An 18,091-nucleotide genomic window follows, 5' to 3' on the forward strand; every position below is an offset into this window, starting at 1 on the left:
AGAGAGAGAGGGAGAGAGAATGATTCCCTCATCATCTTGACAACTGAAGGGGTAAGGCCAGGGTGCCAGTGGGCAATAACCAAGGGCTAATGAGGTGGCTGACCCACTCCCTCTCCATTTGTGTCACTTTAACTAATCCATTCTGCACTAACTTGGAACCAAAAGGTGCTTAGGTTATTTTCATCAGCAAGTCACTTGTTTCTAGGAGGGGCAAGATTTTCCATCACAGACTCTGAAACTCTCATGTCTCTTCTCTTTCTCTCTCCTTTCACGTGTATTCTCTTAAAATCACCTTATTAGATTGTATATTTGAAAAATGTTTAACATCAGTGTGTGTTGATCCTAACCACTGCATGAAAAAGGATTCAATGCTCAAGCACATTTAAGAAGTGTGAGGCTGAGTGGGCCCTTAACAGCAGGATTTCCTCAAGCATTACTACACTGCTTTGCGCTTGGAATCTAAGAACAAGGTACCTAAAAACATCGCAGGACAATTCCTCTGAAACATCACGCTATTTCAGAACACTGAAAAAGCGAATCAGATACTATGATCTTCTCATTCTTGGTCTTTCCTCTCCAAGGTCTAAACCTCTTTTGTTCTTCTAAAATAAACCAGCTCCTCAGTCTAATCCCTGTTCTCTTGAATAACCTATTCCATGCTGTATTATAACAGCATGCTTTGGGTGTTTTTATCCAATATTTTTAACACTATTATAAACAATCTTCCTGGTCTTTGTTTTTATATCCTGGCATATAATTTTGCAGTAGAGAAATATGAAACCCACCCTGAACTCCCCTTTTTGAAAATGACTTGCTTTTCTGTCTGGATTCCCAAAGGAATTTCTGTCTTTACTAAGGTTTAAAATTTAGCCAAGATGTATCTGTGTCAGTCATTCTATCACCAGTATTTTCTGAGATAATATTCCTCTTAGTTCTCAGAGATTTTCTGGTCCATGTACATGGAGGGGTCACCACTTCTTTTGATCTAACTCATGGATGAAAAATACGTCTACTTTAATCCAGTGTGATAAATGTTTCTTCCCCTCAGAGCTGTGATTTGAGTTCTGAGTATTGCTTTTCATCAGCTCACTGCAAAATGAAGGTGAGCTGTGCCGGTCTTAAGGGCAGTCTTTGTGGGGAACGTGAATGCGGTTCCATTTTCTGACATCTTGTTTAGAGCTTGTGCTCAGGCGAGGCCAACCATAGCAATTCATTTCCCACTCTGTCTCTGGGAAAATCCTGTTGTGGTATTTAGGGCTTCATACTATAGATTTTGCCTTGACCTTCCCCAGGCTATTCATTCCACTTCTCCAAGCTGGCGTGTAGGGAGCATCCACAGATTTCCCTAGAATAACTGTCTCCCCTACCACCACCACCACGCCATCTTGCTTCTGAGCCCACATAACAAGTGGGAGGCCTCACTTGCCTCCTGTGGCACCAGACTCTTCTGTTTCTTCCCTTAGTCACTAATTTTTAAAGTTTATTCAATGAAGTTATTTTCCTTTTCTTGTGCAGTGGCTGCAACTGAGTTTGGGAGAATATTTATCTTGGCTTATTTCATTTTTCCTATTTGGTAATTAGAAGAGAGACATCCTGTAAGTCCCTCCCTCATTGTTCAATACCAACTAAGTATTTCAGCTATAATCCAGGAGTCAGCAGTATTTCCAAAGGGACCTTGTGAAGTTCACCCCTTGGCAAGACAGGCAGCAAGATGACAGAAAGGAAACTCATGTGACTTTGAGTGCCTACGGAGAGCTTTGTTGTGGACCCTCTGGACTGGGCTCACTGGTCAGGGACACTTGTATGACCACTCCCTCCTACCCCACACCAAGTCTCCTATTCTGGGGAGTCTTCAGGACACAATCAAGAAGGGGTGAGGGGGCTACCCGATGGAGGCTTCCCTCAGACAGTTGATGGCGTCTGACCTCTACCAACTACAAAACCCTGAGAGCAGTCATATTTTAAGCCTTAACATCCAATCAGTTTATATTTAGACTAAGAGAGGAATTGAATACTGGCTAAGAAGATGAACCAGGAAAAGGAAAAGACCACCCGGCTGACTCCTGGGGAAGGCAGAGTCCCCCTCTCCAGGGTCACTGTCACCACTAAAACTCCCCTCAGAATATTGACGTTCCTGTTTTCTTGCTGGGGCATCTAAATTCATTTGGCCATCAAAATTCATTCTTAATGGCTCAGGCACCAGCTAGTCTTTTAATATTAATTTTGACACAATTATCCATTCTTATCATTTAACTCACAGGAAAGTTTCCTTTCAGTGATAGTCACCATGCCTGTAAGACAGACTGTTGCTTTTCCTCATTATGAGAAGAGAAATTTCGGTAAAACCCACTTTGGAGCAACATGCCATGACTTACCCTGATACAATAATTCTTCCTGTGACCAAGGGGCAGAAATTGGCATATTTTAAAGCCACTTACAAAGCAAAATATGGAAATATTGCCCAATCAACTGGTATTATATTAGCATTCACGTAATATATGTGCTAGATCAGAAAAGCTATGGCCACTTATAACATAAATGAATATATTGTTTTATAATGACTGACTGGCTCACTTACTCTTAAAGTATGAAATGCGTACAAAATGATTTAATATATAACAAATGTGGTCAACAGTATTTAATTCTTTAAATAAGCATGCAAAGCTGTTCAGAGAGTAAATCCTAAGAGTTCTCATCACAAGGAAAAACTATTTTTCTATTTCTTTAATTTTTATATATATTCCATGATGGATGTTCATTAAACCTATTTTGGTAATCTTCTCATGCTGTATATGTCAAATTATTTTGTTGGACTTCTTAAACCTACACAGTACTGTATGTCAATTATATTTCAATAAAATGGGCAAAAGTTAAACATGCAACCCATAGAGATAAAAGCAATAAAATGAAATTGCAATTTACTTGAGGACAGAAGGGGGTAACAGCTAAAAGTCACATACAAATATATATGAGTCTCATAATCAAATACCTGAAAGCTTTTCCTTAATTTCAATTGTGCTTGCACTTTAAAAAGTTTTTAAAAACCTTAAATAAGAGGATTGGGACAAACATACATTCAGTCCGTTTACTGGACAAGAGATCTTTTGCTTCATATAATCTGCTAAAATAATTTCCAATCCAAGCCAAAGAAAACCCTTTTTATTTTTTTCAAAGAATTGGAATTTCATGATATTCATTTGCCATTGAAGGCTCCTTTTTAACTCCCGATAATAGCTATTTTTGAATATGATGAGTTCGAATGCAAAAAATACCTCTTTGTGCATGTAGGTTTTAGTCTTAAAACAAAATGAATTAACTTTGATAACACAAGAATAGCTCCAGAAGAGCAAAATACGCCTCAGGAGCAGAAATCCAGCTACTTGATTTTGTAAAAAAATACCTGAAAATACTTTATCCTTTTATTAATAGAGTAAGCATAATCGACTGAGCGACTAAAGTGAACTGAAGCACAATCATGATGGTTTGGCATGGCTCTAAAGCACAGAGAACTATCTAGAGCAATAGATTGTTTTTCCTACATATGAGAAACAAAAAAGAAAAAAAAGTCCATACACTGGAGAATCCAACTGCTATATTAACTAGTAAATATGTAGGCAAGAAACCTATTTCTCTTCCATTTAAATTGCCACTAAAGAAAACAGGTTATACTTCATGTTGTCTGGCAAAGCACAGGTAGAAAAAAACACCCAAAGATGCTATCAAGAAAAAGTAACCGAAGATGAGACATCTGTTGTAGAAAAAAACAATCTGTACAAAAACCCATGTGAGGTTTTTCTTTCCCCAAAGTAAGAACTTGCATTGTAGAATTAGCTGTTTGCATTTGTTAACAGAAGTCCGCATCTCTCTGCAGCTGTGTTCCTGAGCACCACAACAGCTCTTTTGGCCAGCGTGCTCCAGGCAACCGGGGCAGGTGTTTCTCCAGGGACCACAGTGGGTCTGTTGAGGTAGAGAGGGGCACAGGGAAGTTCTTGCCACGTAACCACCCGCCACTCTCTTTTCTTGGTTTTCTTTTCTCAGAGCAGTAAGATAGCTCATCTGATTTTCCGAAGCAACCCCTGTGGTGATTGGATTACTGCAACCAGGCAGCTAAAAATCTGTCCCCGTAAAGTGGCAAAGCAGATAAATATCACAGAGATCCGAGGAGTATTTGAGTGTCTGTTCCCCTCATCTAGAATGAAAGTTGTTCAACTGTTGTTAGGTGGGAAAAGAAGCTTCTAGGCATTACTCTAGTAATGCCCAAAAGAGTCCCTCTCAGTGGTTTGTTTTTAAACCCTACAATAGTTCCTATTTCTCTTCCAAATTGTCACCTTAAACAAGTTGAGATACATCATGTGTTCTCAGTTATTAAGGGTCTAGTCTACAACTTCTCCCTGTTCTCCAGTCTTTAGCTTCTTGTTCATCTAGATGGGGTAAGAAGGCCACACACACACACACACACACAATATAGCCTTGACTGGCTCCTCAGCCATTTTCTTTCAAAAGCTGTTTTATATGGAAGGAATTTTAGGCAAGTCTATAAAATACGGTTCAGTCGTTCATGTTACTCTCAGTTAAAGAGGATTTTGTAGACCAGATAAAAACAGTTTGACGAGCAGGAAATCTCATGCTTTAAGAAGCTGTCTTTGATTCCTCTGAAGACTTGAGTTCTCAGCCCTCAAGAGGAGGAGTTAGTCTGCTCTGGCTGAGTGGCATGCAAGGTTTCTAGATCACTATCTTCTGCTGATCTCTATCTACCACTTAGGAACGCCTGCTTTCTCTACTAACTGAGTGATTGTCTAATAGTCCCTCTGTTTGAGTGAACATAGTTTCTTAGGCAGTGCAGCCTGCTATTACAAAAATATCATCAATTGGTGACTTTGCAACAACAGACATTTATTGCTCACAATTCTGGAGGATGGAAAGTCCAAGATCAAAGCACCAACAGATTCAGAGTCTGGTGAGAGCCCACTTCCTGGTTCATAAGTGGCTGTTTTCTCTCTGTGTCCTTACATGGCAGAAGGAGATAGAAAATTCTCTGGGGTCTCTTTTTTAAAGGCATTAATCCCATTCACGAGGGTTTCACTCTCTTAACCTAATTACCTCCGAAAGTTTCCAAGTATCATCACAATAGGGATTAGGTTTAATGTAAATTTTGGAGGAACACAAACATTCCTCTGCCACTCAAATTTGCAAATGACAGCCCACCACTCCCCCAGCCATCAGCTTCCCTCCTATTTTCTTGCTTTGTTCTTCATTCTCATCTTCTAAGCTGTTTCCTTTTAAAAAATCTTATTCTTTTCTATCCCTCTCCACCATCAACACAAATCTCTTTATTTTGGGGACAGTGAAGCCTGGGGAATAAAACCTGCAGAAAAGCTGAGATTTATGGAGGCATGAGGCTCAAGAGGTGGCTGAATTCTGAACTACTAAGAAAGCATGGCTAAATACATGCGTCAATGTGATTTTGAAATGGAAAAGCTAAAGTAGCAAATAAAAGTTTCTAACATGCTCCTGAAAAATCTGGATAAAGTTCATTCCAAACGCCAGCCTAGGTTTCATGGACAAATTTAATGGTCCCCACAGAAGATAAAGGAATAACCATGTGACCTGAATTCTCAAGGTCATTTCTTGCTTTAAGCTCCTGAGTCTAACTGGGATCATTTAGCAACTGCCACCCTGACCCTGTTCCATACCGCAACACCCAAACAAGACCTGACTCTTTAATTTTCACTGTGAACCACTCACTGAAGGCAAGAGTGTGCGTGAGTGACAGACTTCAGTGAAGGTGTATGGAGGAGTTCACATGGCTAGAGGTGTAAGATGGAACTTTGGCAACCATCATTCTTCAAAAGCAGCTGGGCATTTTGCAACTCAGTCTTCTGTCCCCACCACAGTGACTCACCTTCTTTCTTTTCCTCACTTCTTTGACTCCTCTTTCTCAATGGCAAAGAAAAATGAGAATACTCTTTCCATTTTCTTATTCAGAAACGTTTAGTTGTCTCTAACCCGAACCCTGGAACTCAGCTGGGGTCTTCTCTTGCACATAAGCAGGAGTTCCGTATTCAAAGGCCATCTCACCGTCTCTTGTGAGTGGAAGGAGTTTTCAGGAAGGGATGGCCAGGGGTGGAGAGAGCAGAAATGGTTTTATTTTATATTGCGGTTGATACGCATTTTATTACCAGAAAAAAAATTGATGATGAATAGAATAGATCCAGGAGAGTTTGGCTGGTCCTCATAGAAGTACAGGAACTGAATTGTTCCAAATAGTACTATAGTCAGTCAGGTTGTTTTATTCTTTTGTCTACTTTCAGTGTCTAATAACCAGGGATTCTTTAAAAATTAAGAGTGCTGGAGAGTGGTTTTCTTCTATCAGATCTGAGATTTGCAAGTTTTCAGACTTTTGCCTGAATTAAAATGTTACGAGGACAGCCATGGAAACCTATGTCCCTTACATGTCTTCCAGATCATTGTGACACTAAATGGGTCCTAAAGAAAAAGGTGACCAAAATGGATAGGCATTCCAATCAACAGTGGATATGTCATATATTCAGAAGAAGCGAAGAGACATCAAAGTTGGGTCTTGGTCCTTAGGAATGCCCTTGAAGCTTCTAGTTCAAGAAGCCTGAGATGGAACCCAAGAATCGGAATAGTTATCAACATTACCAAGTGGTTCTGTTGCAAGTTGTTTCTGGGCCACAGTTAAGATATACTGCTGTTTATGAGAACTGTTCCAGTCGGGGAAGGGTAAAGGGACTAACGGAAGAGGAAGGATTTCTAAGCCAGAGGTATTTTCCTGTAAACAAAAGGAATATTGAAACAATGAGATATTAGGATATTAGAAGTTAGTGATTACATCAAAACATGGAAATGACTGAGTGATCTGTTTAAGTAAACAAATAGTATCCAAGTGTTGATCTTAAAAATTTGCTTGGTTAGGGAAAGTGAGAAGTTGCTATTCAAATATCTACCATCTAGGTGGCTGGTACTGGAGTTTTGAAAGTCCTTTGCTGTATCAGGCATTAACCTGTGTGTTGCTGGATGACAGAGATATCCAGCGGTGACTGGGGGTTTTTGGAACCCTCAGGAGCTTCAACTAGTTAGGCTGTTTTAAAGGCTGGTGGTTAAATCATACACACCAGCTGGCTGGTACACCCCGGCTGCCAGCCAGCCTGGAGGAAGGCAGTGTACCCCCACAGAACACCTGTCATCAAGGACTCTTGCCACGTGCTCCCTCCATCTCCTTTCTTCCTTTTTTCTGTTCTCAATTCTCTTCTCTTTCCGTTTCTTTTCTTCCCTCTGCCCCGCAGTGGCTGTCAGGTTAACTCAGCAGTGTGTTTCACATGCCACTTATAGTTACTATTCATCAAATTAAAAAACCTTATTTAACACTACTGGTGGTATGTGTGTGTGTGTGTTCTAGTCACACTGACTCTTTGTGACCCCATGGACTGTAGCCCAGTCTCCTCTGTCCATGGAATTCTCCAGGCAAGAATACTGGGGTGGGTTACCATTTCCTACTCTGGGGATCTTCCTGATCCAAGGATCAAACCCGCATCTCTTGCATCTCCTGCATTGCCAGGTCTGTTTTTTTTAACCACTGTGCCACCTGGGAAGCCCCATTGGTGGTACTCAAGGCAAAGGGAAAAGTGCAAGTGCTCAGACAAAGAGACTTTGGAAACCTGAATAACTGTGTATCACTGTAAGAACTATCACTATATCGATTCCGGCCAGAATAACAGGGGAGCCTACAGTCCTGCCCAGGGTGGCCACACTTGTTTCCTTGGGAGATCTCCATGCTTGGAGATTGTGGGGCCCCTCCACTGAAACTGACCAGGAGGGCCAAGGGATGAGCAGAGTTAAAAGCACTGGGTGTTTCTATGCTCTGAATCTGATTAGTGCCCAAGTGCAACTGTACTGGCCTAGCTACCCCTCCTTGTGCGTGCTGTGCATGCTAAGTCACTTCAGTCATCCCTCACGACTTTGTGGGACCCTATGGACTATAGCCTGCCAGGCTTCTCTGTCCATGGGATTCTCCAGGCAAGAATACTGGAGTGGGTTGCCATGCCTTCCTCCAGGGAATGTTCCTGACCCAGAGATCAAACCCATGTCTCCGTGTCTCCTACACGGGCAGGCGGATTCTTTACTGCTAGCACCACCTGGGAATCCCAGTTACTTGCCTTATCTGTTAATAAATAACTCATTGCTTGGTAACAATGTTCATCTTTTTCTTTGCCAATGTTTAGTATGTTAATTTGCTACTGCTAAGTTGCGTCAGTCGTGTCCGACTCTGTGAGACCCCAGAGACGGCAGCCCACCAGGCTCCCTGTCGCTGGGATTCTCCAGGCAAGAACACTGGAGTGGGTTGCCATTTCCTTCTCCAGTGCATGAAAGTGAAAAGTGAAAGTGAAGTCGCTCAGTCGTGTCCGACTCTTATCAACCCCATGGACTGCAGCCTACCAGGCTCCTCTGCCCATGGGATTTTCCAGGCAAGGGTACTGGAGTGGGGTGCCATCACCTTCTCTGAGTATGTTAATTTCCTAACCTTCAAAATAAACCTATGTTCACATAGAACTTAGAAATTTAGCCAATGCAAAAGAAAACTGAACGTTTGTCTTAAAATAAAGGATGTCTTTCCTCTGTAATGCTGTTTTAGTTGATGTTCAAAGCCATGCAAATTTGGAGACAAGTTGTCTCAAGTTTTCATGCTACAGACAGATTCCTGCTCTTATAAGCCTAATGAGAGAAGGAAAGGGTAGATGTGGCATGGAAAAAAAAAAAAAAAACACAGATTTTTTTTCAATCTTGTCACTGTATTTTTGTAAGCTGGAAACTTTCTTTTTAATCTCACTGTTGAAGTTGGTACATGAGCTTACAGAAAACACTCTGAATACTCTGTGATCTATGAGAAAGTGAGATGTATTCTAAAGACAGTAGTGCTTTTTTGGTTTTGAAAAATGCAAGCGTTTACACAATTGTTTTTCATCAGGGAGAATTCAGAGCAGATGATCTGTTGCTAGAGACTCAGGTCTAGTACAAGCTCCATTACTTACTGTGACCCTAAGGAGGGTTCTTAGCTTCTCAAGCCTCCAGTTTTCTCATCTGTTAATGGAGATAAGAAATCAATTTTGTGTCATGGGATTGTTGTGAGGATTCAATGAAAAGGTGTAAAATATACTATTAAAGTTCCTGGTGTGTTGAGGTCCTTTAATGGACCAGAACCTGGTGGTCCGGAGTCAACCAATAAGAAAGTAAAGGAGAGAGAAAGAGGCTGATACTCCTTGGTTTACGCAGAAAGCCAGTAAAGCCCCTGCACGGGGATTGCTCTGTTCACGAAGGCCTCAGGCGCCCTCTTGATGGGGTGAAGGTGCAGAGCGCCTTCTTGAGAGGGTCTTAGAAGCCCGGGCAGGAAAGTGAACTCAGAGAGCCTCTGCGCTCCAGGGGATCAGCCTGAAAAAGAGAGGGAGAGAGAGAGAGAGAAAGACATGGGGACCAGAGCTCTGATGGAGCACAGGTGTTTTAATCAACATGGTGTGGGCATATATACTGTCTTACATAGTAGTTATTCTCAGCAAAGATAAAGATTAAAATTCCAGACTTACAAAACACAGGCGATCCATATTAAAGAGAGAGATTTGTAAATAATCACTTTTACCGTATGGTTCACAAGAAGGAAGAGGGTACTTATGACTGTATAGAAAAACTAATGAAGGAAATGCCTGGATTCCTCAGTCCCAGGAAAATTCCTGAATATTCAGGAATTAATAAGGAACAGAGAATTCCTAACAGATCCAAAACAGCACACAAGAAGCCTCCTGTTAAATGCTTCCTGACACTGGTGTATTCTGAAGACTCAGATCATTAACAGCAATTTAATTACATTTATTAAAGGAGAAATGAAGATAATGTTCAAATAAAGACCTCATTGAAAAATAGATGAGTAATAGATGGCAGCCATCAGCAGTCACCTCGGGCATCAACCAGTACTAATAAGAACATCATCCAATTGTTGCAGACTTTAAATCACTTTTTATTTTGTTTCAATGCAACATGCAAGATTTTCATTATCACAGTCTTAACTTGGTTCTCTTTGAGATGCAGTTATCATCCTGCATCCAAGTATTGCTGTCTTCTAGGTGTGAGTTCTGGGAGAAGGCAATGGCACCCTACTCCAGTATTGTTGCCTGGAAAATCCCATGGATGGAGGAGCCTGGTAGGCTGCAGTCCATGGGGTCGTTAAGAGTCAGACACGACTGGGCGACTTCACTTTCACTTTCATGCATTGGAGAAGGAAATGGCAACCCACTCCAGTGTTCTTGCCTGGAGAATCCCATGGACGGAGAAGCCTGGTAGGCTGCAGCCCATGGGGTCGCACAGAGTCGGACACGACTGAAGTGACTTAGCAGCAGCAGGTGTGAGGTCTACCATTTGTTCATTACAGAGTCCTCCTTTCTTGGTGTTGGCTTTTCTTGAATTTGGGGAGATTGTTTGTGCACAGGTTGGTAGTGGAGATTTAGTTAGACTGCTGTTTCTGTTTGTGCAGCGGGCTCTGGGGGAAAGACAGAGTTCAGTGGAATGAGGGTGTAGCTGAGTGCTGGGGGACAGGGCCTTGATGGCTTGTCTTCACCAGGACACCCCTTTCGTCCTGGGTATTGCACCTCGGGAGCTCTGCTCAGCTTCTCCCACCCAAGGACTCCGTTATTGTTCCCATGATTTCTGGTCATACTTATACTGCTTCATTCCCTCCAGGTACTCCCCCAAAGGCCCTTCTAGCCCCCAGAAATCTCTGTCTTTTGAGCGTAGAGCTCTCTGACTCTTTCGTAGCCCTCTCTCTTGTGGTCCATTTGAGCTTCTGTTTCTTCTTTAAGTAGATCTCTTCTTCAAATCTGTGTTTAGGGATTCTTCATGGCTTTTAGGGATTTCTCACGGCTGGTCCATTGGTGGATTTACTTTCTTGCTTTACAGTATGTTTACAGTTTCTTTGTTTTCATCAATAATCTTTTCCACCATTTCTAGAGATGTGAGGTGAGCAGAGGTGCTAGGGTGGGTAATCTACCAGCCATTTGACTAGGAACGTTTAATCATATATCTAAGGGGAAAACGTTAGTAAGCCATTTAACTGTCGTAAAGCATCAAGATCAGAAAAAGCGCTTAACGGGCTGTCTTAAAAGAATCATCTAAAGTTTGAATTTACACAGTGTAGAAAACAGTGAAAAATGCAACCATCCTCACGTGTTTATAGTATATATGTGTCAGTGTAGAGCTTGCACCTGGTAATAATAAACGACAACCATCTTAAAAAGATAATTGTTTACCTGGGCTTTTCACTTCTTGAATTATGTTACAAGAAAAACAATGTTTACATATAATGAGTACTCTTCCCTATTTATAAGGACTTATAAGATCTAAAGAAAGAGCTTTGAAAAATGTATCTGAGCACCTTAAAGGGACACATAATTCATTATTTGGCATTGTAAAAATTACATAGTCTCAAAAATGGATTTTTACTTGGATTCCAGACTTAAGGTATAAATGCTAACAGTATATAATCCAGAATCCAAGTTAATTAAAGCTGGGTCAAAATTGTTTTTATTTGAAGTGCTTTCCATTTACTTGGGGGGAGGGGAAATCATATAAATTAAAGTCAAAAGATGCCCATGGGATAAAAAGTAATTAATCTTTGATAAGTAAAATCAACACAATTTCTATAAGATTTTATAGGTATATATAGATCAGAATAGTTTGTGTATCATCTCTCACTTTTATTTTGGTGGGGAATTTTTAAAAATTTTTATTGGAGTATATAGTTGATTTACAATGTTTTGTTAGTTTCAGGTTTACAGCAAAATGAATCAGCTATATATACATGTACATATGTCCACTGTTTTTTAGACTCTTTTCCCGTTTAGGGCATTACAGAGTATTGAGTAGAATTCCCTGTGCTACACATTAGGTCTTTTCTAGTTATCTATTTTATATATAGTAGTTTGCATATGTTAATTCAAAACATATATTCACCAGGTATCTCTCTATAGCACTCACTATTAAACAAATTTAGGGGCACAGGATGAACTGTCTAAAGATATATGCATTTACTAAAGAGTTTTGTTTTTTTTTCTAAGTCACAGCAGTGAATTGATGGGACTTACTTCAGCATCTTGATTCAACAAAGAATATTTAAGTAAAAGCCCAGTTTGCAATAGCAGTAGCATATTTGTTAATATTCTCTGCAAATATGAAAAGAGTCTTTTCATGGTCTTCAAATGGACTAATCACCCAATGGAAAAACTTTTTGGAAATTTCCTTGGCATTTTTTGTGTTCTGTGAATGAACAGAAAAAAGAGCTGAATTAACTATATTATCTAATAGTTTATCTTCATATTCAGATTCACCAAAATAACCCATTCAACTTTTGTTTTCAAGTCTTTACCTTTTGGTAATTTAAAATAATTTTAAACAGGTTACTTTACTAATTTAATTAGGATAAGTATACCTCCCTGTAGAAGAAAGCTCATCAAACTTTCTTTTGGTTAAAATGCTTGAATTATTTATTATTTTAACTTATTGTTATTCTATTTCACATACAACATTGCAAAATGTTTTAGACTTCATCTATCAATTTGTTAAATTACAATTCACCTAAAACTTTGGCAGCTATCTGCTTTAGATAGTTTTAATCACATTTTCTCATATGGTCACAAAATTAGCCTAGCAAATCAGTTTATAATACATTACTATGTTTTCTCTAATAATTGAAAATTAGGTTTTCTTCTAAGTTGCTAAGTGGCAGACTGGGTCTTCCGTTAGAAGTAAATTTTCATCTTCTCAGAATAGCTCACCTGACAACTGTTACAAAATTTTCTTTTTACCTGTTACTTCTTAAGGTATGGCCTGTTGACCATTTACATCAGAATGGGTTTAGGCACTTTACAAAACAAAATCACTGCTGCCTCACAATACTACCACCACCATAGCCACCTTTCTGAATCAGAACTCCTGGCTTTGAGGCCAAGTTATCTCCACTTTTAATGACTGCCCAGGAAACGCTTTGGAGAAGGCAAGGGCACCCCACTCCAGTACTCTTGCTTGGAAAATCCCATGGGCGGAGGAGCCTGGTAGGCTGCTGTCTATGGGGTCGCACAGAGTCGGACACGACTGAGTGACTTCACTTTCACTTTTCACTTTCATGCATTGGAGAAGGAGATGGCAGCCCACTCCAGTGTTCTTGCCTGGAGAATCCCAGGGATGGGGGAGCCTGGTGGGCTGCCATCTATGGGGTCACACAGAATCGGACACAACTGAAGCAACTTAGCAGCAGCAGCAGAAAATGCTTATGCACATTGACAGTAGAGAAAACTTAAATCTTTTTTGTTTTGTTTTGTTTTTTCTTTTGTTTAAAATCAGCCCTTTTTTAGCTGGCAAATGCCTTTTTTGGTGTTTTAAAGTAAACTATGGCTTGTTTTGAGCAGTGTTAGAAACTCATTTTCCTTAGGTAAGTAAGTCCCAGATAGAATAGGAATGGAAAGGTAGAGCCATCAAAGAAAAGGACAACTGGTAAACTAGGCAGTTGGCCTGAACCATCATTCCATATAACTTTGTCATAGACGCTGGGCTGGCCTGAAGTACTACTAGAGCTGGCATTTGTCAGTTAGCTTGTGTAGAATCAGAGAAAACTTCTGGACAACATTTATTCTCCCATCATGCTAGGGATTTCAGCCAATCTTCCTAAAAGAGTCAGGTGCTCTTAGGATAGGCCCAAACAAGTAAATGCATACATAGACTATGCTTGATTTTGGTTGTGGCAAAAGACGTCTTCAATATAATAACTTTTCTTCATGGATCAGAGTTTGAGAGTACCTAAAAGGAGAAAAAAATTGCAAAGAGGAGACACAGGGACCTTTGAAGATGAACTTTGTCAACTCAGTTTTGCTTGGAACTAGGCCTGCCTGCACTTGTTTCCTTTTGCCTAAGAAGACAATTCTGTCTTGAATAACTTTTGAGGATAATGACATTTTCCAGAAGCACCTAAAAAATTAATAACAACTACAAACAGAAAAGAAACAATAGCACAAAATACATCAAACCAAGGTGCCAACTACTCTAGAGAAGTGTTGTGAAGAAAGTCTTCTCTTACTCATTCTTCTGCCTCCAGCTGGGTACTTTATTTTACTAAATATTTCACATCACCCACCTGATTTAGGTCTGAGATGAACAAGTTAGTGAGGGATATGATGGTGCCCAAATAAGCCTACTTTTCCCACATTATTCCTATATAGGTCACACTAACCTAGTTAAAATGGTGTATATAACCTGAGTCCCTTTGAAAGCCTTCTGTTTAATTAAAACTTGTTTTAAACAGAGATAGACCTCAGGCCTAAATAAAAGCATCTATTTTTATTGCTTAGACACACCTGCACAGTGCCTCTGGGAGCTTCCACAAATTTTAGTGAAACCATATGGCAATGGTAGATAATATTTAACCACACACATACACACTCACACATAAATAGCATCTGTACAGGCCACCTGCTCTCCATTCACACTAGCATTGTTTAATGGACAATAAGAAGGTAAGTGAGAAGGACCTATTATATAGCACAGGAACTACACTCAGTATTTTATAACTTCCTATAAGGAAAAGAGGGCTTCCCAGGTGGCACTAGTGGTAAAGAACACTCCTGCCAACGCAAGAGAATTAAGAGATGCAAGTTCAATTCCTGGTCCTGGAAGATCCCCTGGAGGAGGGCACAGTAACTGACTCCAGTATTCCTGCCTGGAGAATCGCATGGTTAGAGGAGCCTGGTGGGCTACAGTCCATAGAGTCACAGAGTCTGACACAACTAAAGCAAATTAGCATGCATGCATGCATAAGGGAAAAGAATCTGAAATATATATATATGTATATATGTGTATATATATATATATGTATATATATGTATATGTATATATGATTGAATTGCTATGCTAAACTCCTAAAACTAAAGCATTGTAAATCTTCAACCTTTTAAAAAAGGATAAAAAATGGTTTAAATGGTAAAGTTTATGTTATACTCATTTTACCCCAATAAATAAAACTTCAAGTTTTAAAAAAATGAAATTAAAAAAAAAAGATTTCTGACACATGCTTCTAAGTGTGTAAAACAGCTAGTAGCTAACTATTAAGTTTTTTGTCTACTCCTTTGAAAAGGCAAAAATTCAAAGAAACATTTTTAATGAGTGAATGATGCTGTTTTAAAATATTTTGACCCAAAAAAAGAATGCAAAAAAAAGAAAAAAGAAAAGAAGGTAAGTGAGGTTGCAATGGAGAGAAAGGAATAAGAGCAGAAAAAGAGGGGACCGGGGAGGTAGGCAGGGGTCCAACTTTGTATTTATAGACCATGTAAAGAACTTAAGACTATTGCCTAAATATGAGTGTGACTTGGCTAGATTCGATGTTTGGGAAGGATGGTTCTAGAAGCGATATAAAGAAGTAAGAGATCACTGCAGTAATCCAGGCAGGAGCTTGGACCAAAGAGATGGCAGTAGAGGTGGAAAAAGAGAGTGGATCAGAGACACATGGAGACTAGAAAATGATGGGTTAGCTATGTGAGAAGACCATGATCTTTCTCTTGAACACGTTCAATCAGGAGAGTCCTTGAGCCCTCACAAAGGCAGATAGTTATAAGGGTCTGGTGCGCAGAGCAGTTTCAGTTCTCTCTCTACACTGTTGATAATTCAATATGACTCTTGGGACCCAGTGCTTTTCTGAGTGTTCACATTTCTGTTTGTCTGACACACTGTTATCTAGATCTGTGCTGTCCAAGACAGTAGCCACTAGCCACAGGGAGCAATTTAACTTTAAACTGACCAAATAAATCTAAAATTTAGTTATTTCGTTGTAATCATCACATTTTAAATGTTCAGTAGCCATCTATGGCTAGTGACTATAGTATAAGACAGCACAGATTTTAAATTTTTCATCATCCCAGAACATTCTACCAAACATGCTGATCTAATGGTGCCTCAGTTACATCTCCAAAACTGAACTAATATCACCAACAATATCACGCCAATTACGTGTTACAGTGGTGCTAGTTATTTCTGTACCTGAACTCTTGTGTACTGTGACTTCTGTGAAAGCAAGTACCATACCCTACTCATCCCCAAGTCCCCTCACACTCAGCCAGAGGCCTTTGTACTATGTGCTTGGTAAGCACTGCTTGAATGAATGAGTAACTGAGCAAGATAATATCTAAAATTCTGTTCCAAAAATATGCAGAAGAAAAAAATCACTTATGTAATGTCTTATACTGGTGAAATAACTACTGAAATTTGGAAGCAGAGAATAATATAACCTGGTTTATAAGACAGCTTCAGTAAGAGGGTTTATTACCCATAATTAGAACATAATCAGAGGAAAGGCAGGAGTGATAGAAAGGAGATGGTGTCCTTCTGAGCTGCCTTCTGTCTCTACTACACTCAGCTTTAATGAGAACAGCATTCAGTGGGTAGCACCTACCACCAGGTACCACTTCATGGAGACAGTAACAGCAATAGCATCTGTTGCTATAGCATCTGTGTTTCTATCCCTCAAGGGCCAGAATACCTGGCCAGATAACCATGATGTTGTTGAGCCTTCTGGCCACATAGTCTTTCTGGGACTGGTCACTATAGGAACTTTCCCAAGTCTTAGTCAACACCCAACCAGTATTTGTTCATCAGTGTTTCTACAAAGGATTACCTTGTCACACAGAAGAATGGGAGGGTCAGAATAAAAATTAAGCATCAGTGGAGGGCCTAGGAGGGGTGATGAGGCTCATGAAAATGGAACAGGACAGAAGAGCCAAAACTTGAGTAGCAGCGTACTCCTCCTTCTTTATCCCAGTGGCATGTAAGGTCAAACATGATTTTTCTGTTTAAGCACAAAGAAGAAGGAAATTGTAGGTGAGGGATAATTATTTTGGATATGGTGAATCATTGGGGAATGGGGCATCCCTGATGGCTCAGCAGTAAAGAATCCACCTGCCAGTGTAGGAGATGTGGGTTCAATCCCTGGGTCCGGAAGATCCCCTGGAGTAGGAAATGGCAACCCACTCCAGTATTCTTGCCTGGAGAATCCCATGGACAGAGGAGACTGGCGGGCCACAGTCGGTGGGGTCGCAAAAGAGTCAGAGAGGTTTTAGCAACTAGACAACAATAACAATAGTTGTGAACAGCCACAAATAGTTCTTTAGTACCAAGCATGGGCTAGGTGCTGTGTGGGACCCTAGGGACCTGCCAGAGAGGTAACAAATGTTGCACTGTTCTTCTGACACTAGACTTGTGCTAGGAGCCATGGACAAGTCAGTGGGCACAGATACTATCCCTGATAAATGCTAAGGAGAGGAGAGCACAGGCTACTGGGTACTGTGAGTCGTAACATTCTTGGGAATTAAAGGAGAATGAACTGACACCTAAGCAGACCCCCACCCCTCTCAGAAAAGAGTGTCAATCAGGTCAGTGAGGAAAGAGGAAAGGGGCTGAAAAGAAGGGCTGGTGGAGAGGGAGATGAGCACATATAGATATCTGGAGAGAAGTGAGACCTGACGGGGGCCCCACGGTGGACTTTTCTGTAACTCAAAGAGTATCCGTGGGAGAAGTGACGAGGTGTGGAAAATACAAAAAAGTACTGAAAAGGTTAAATCCTACACACTGTTCTTGGTTCCCTAGAAATGGAAACGATCTCATCTCTTTATTTTCTCTTTTTCTACTCTACCCTGTGTTTCTTGCTCCCCTACAGGAATCTGCCATTCAGCCGGTGCGTAGCAGTCAGACACATGCTTTCTGGAGCCAGGCTATGTGGGTGTGAGTCCCAGCTCTGCCCACTAGTAGCTGTCAGACGTTGGACAAGTTATAATAATCTGCAGGTTTCCTCATCTATGAATGAGAACAATAAGGCTACCTACCTCTCAGGTTTTTGAGGAATTATAGGAATATTTCCAAAAGCAAAGCTTTGAGAATATATATGCCTGGCCCATAGGAAGTACCCTACAAACGTTATTTGATATCAGCCTGGGCTAAAAAGACTCTTGTTAGATTGCATGGAAATAAGTGTTTAACCTACACGTCCATGGGA

The 18,091-nt window shown here is 40.4% G+C and overlaps 1 protein-coding gene across 4 annotated transcripts in view; it reads left to right on the forward strand.

The window, feature by feature from the left end:
• FYB1 (FYN binding protein 1) overlaps positions 1 to 18,091 on the forward strand; it is a 181,338-nt gene that overhangs the window by 89,228 nt on the left and 74,019 nt on the right. The gene's annotated exons all lie outside the window — the stretch shown is intronic.

The sequence above is a fragment of the Bos indicus x Bos taurus genome, chromosome 20 (genome assembly GCF_003369695.1).
Source record: "Bos indicus x Bos taurus breed Angus x Brahman F1 hybrid chromosome 20, Bos_hybrid_MaternalHap_v2.0, whole genome shotgun sequence".
In the NCBI taxonomy this organism is placed as follows: domain Eukaryota; kingdom Metazoa; phylum Chordata; class Mammalia; order Artiodactyla; family Bovidae; genus Bos; species Bos indicus x Bos taurus.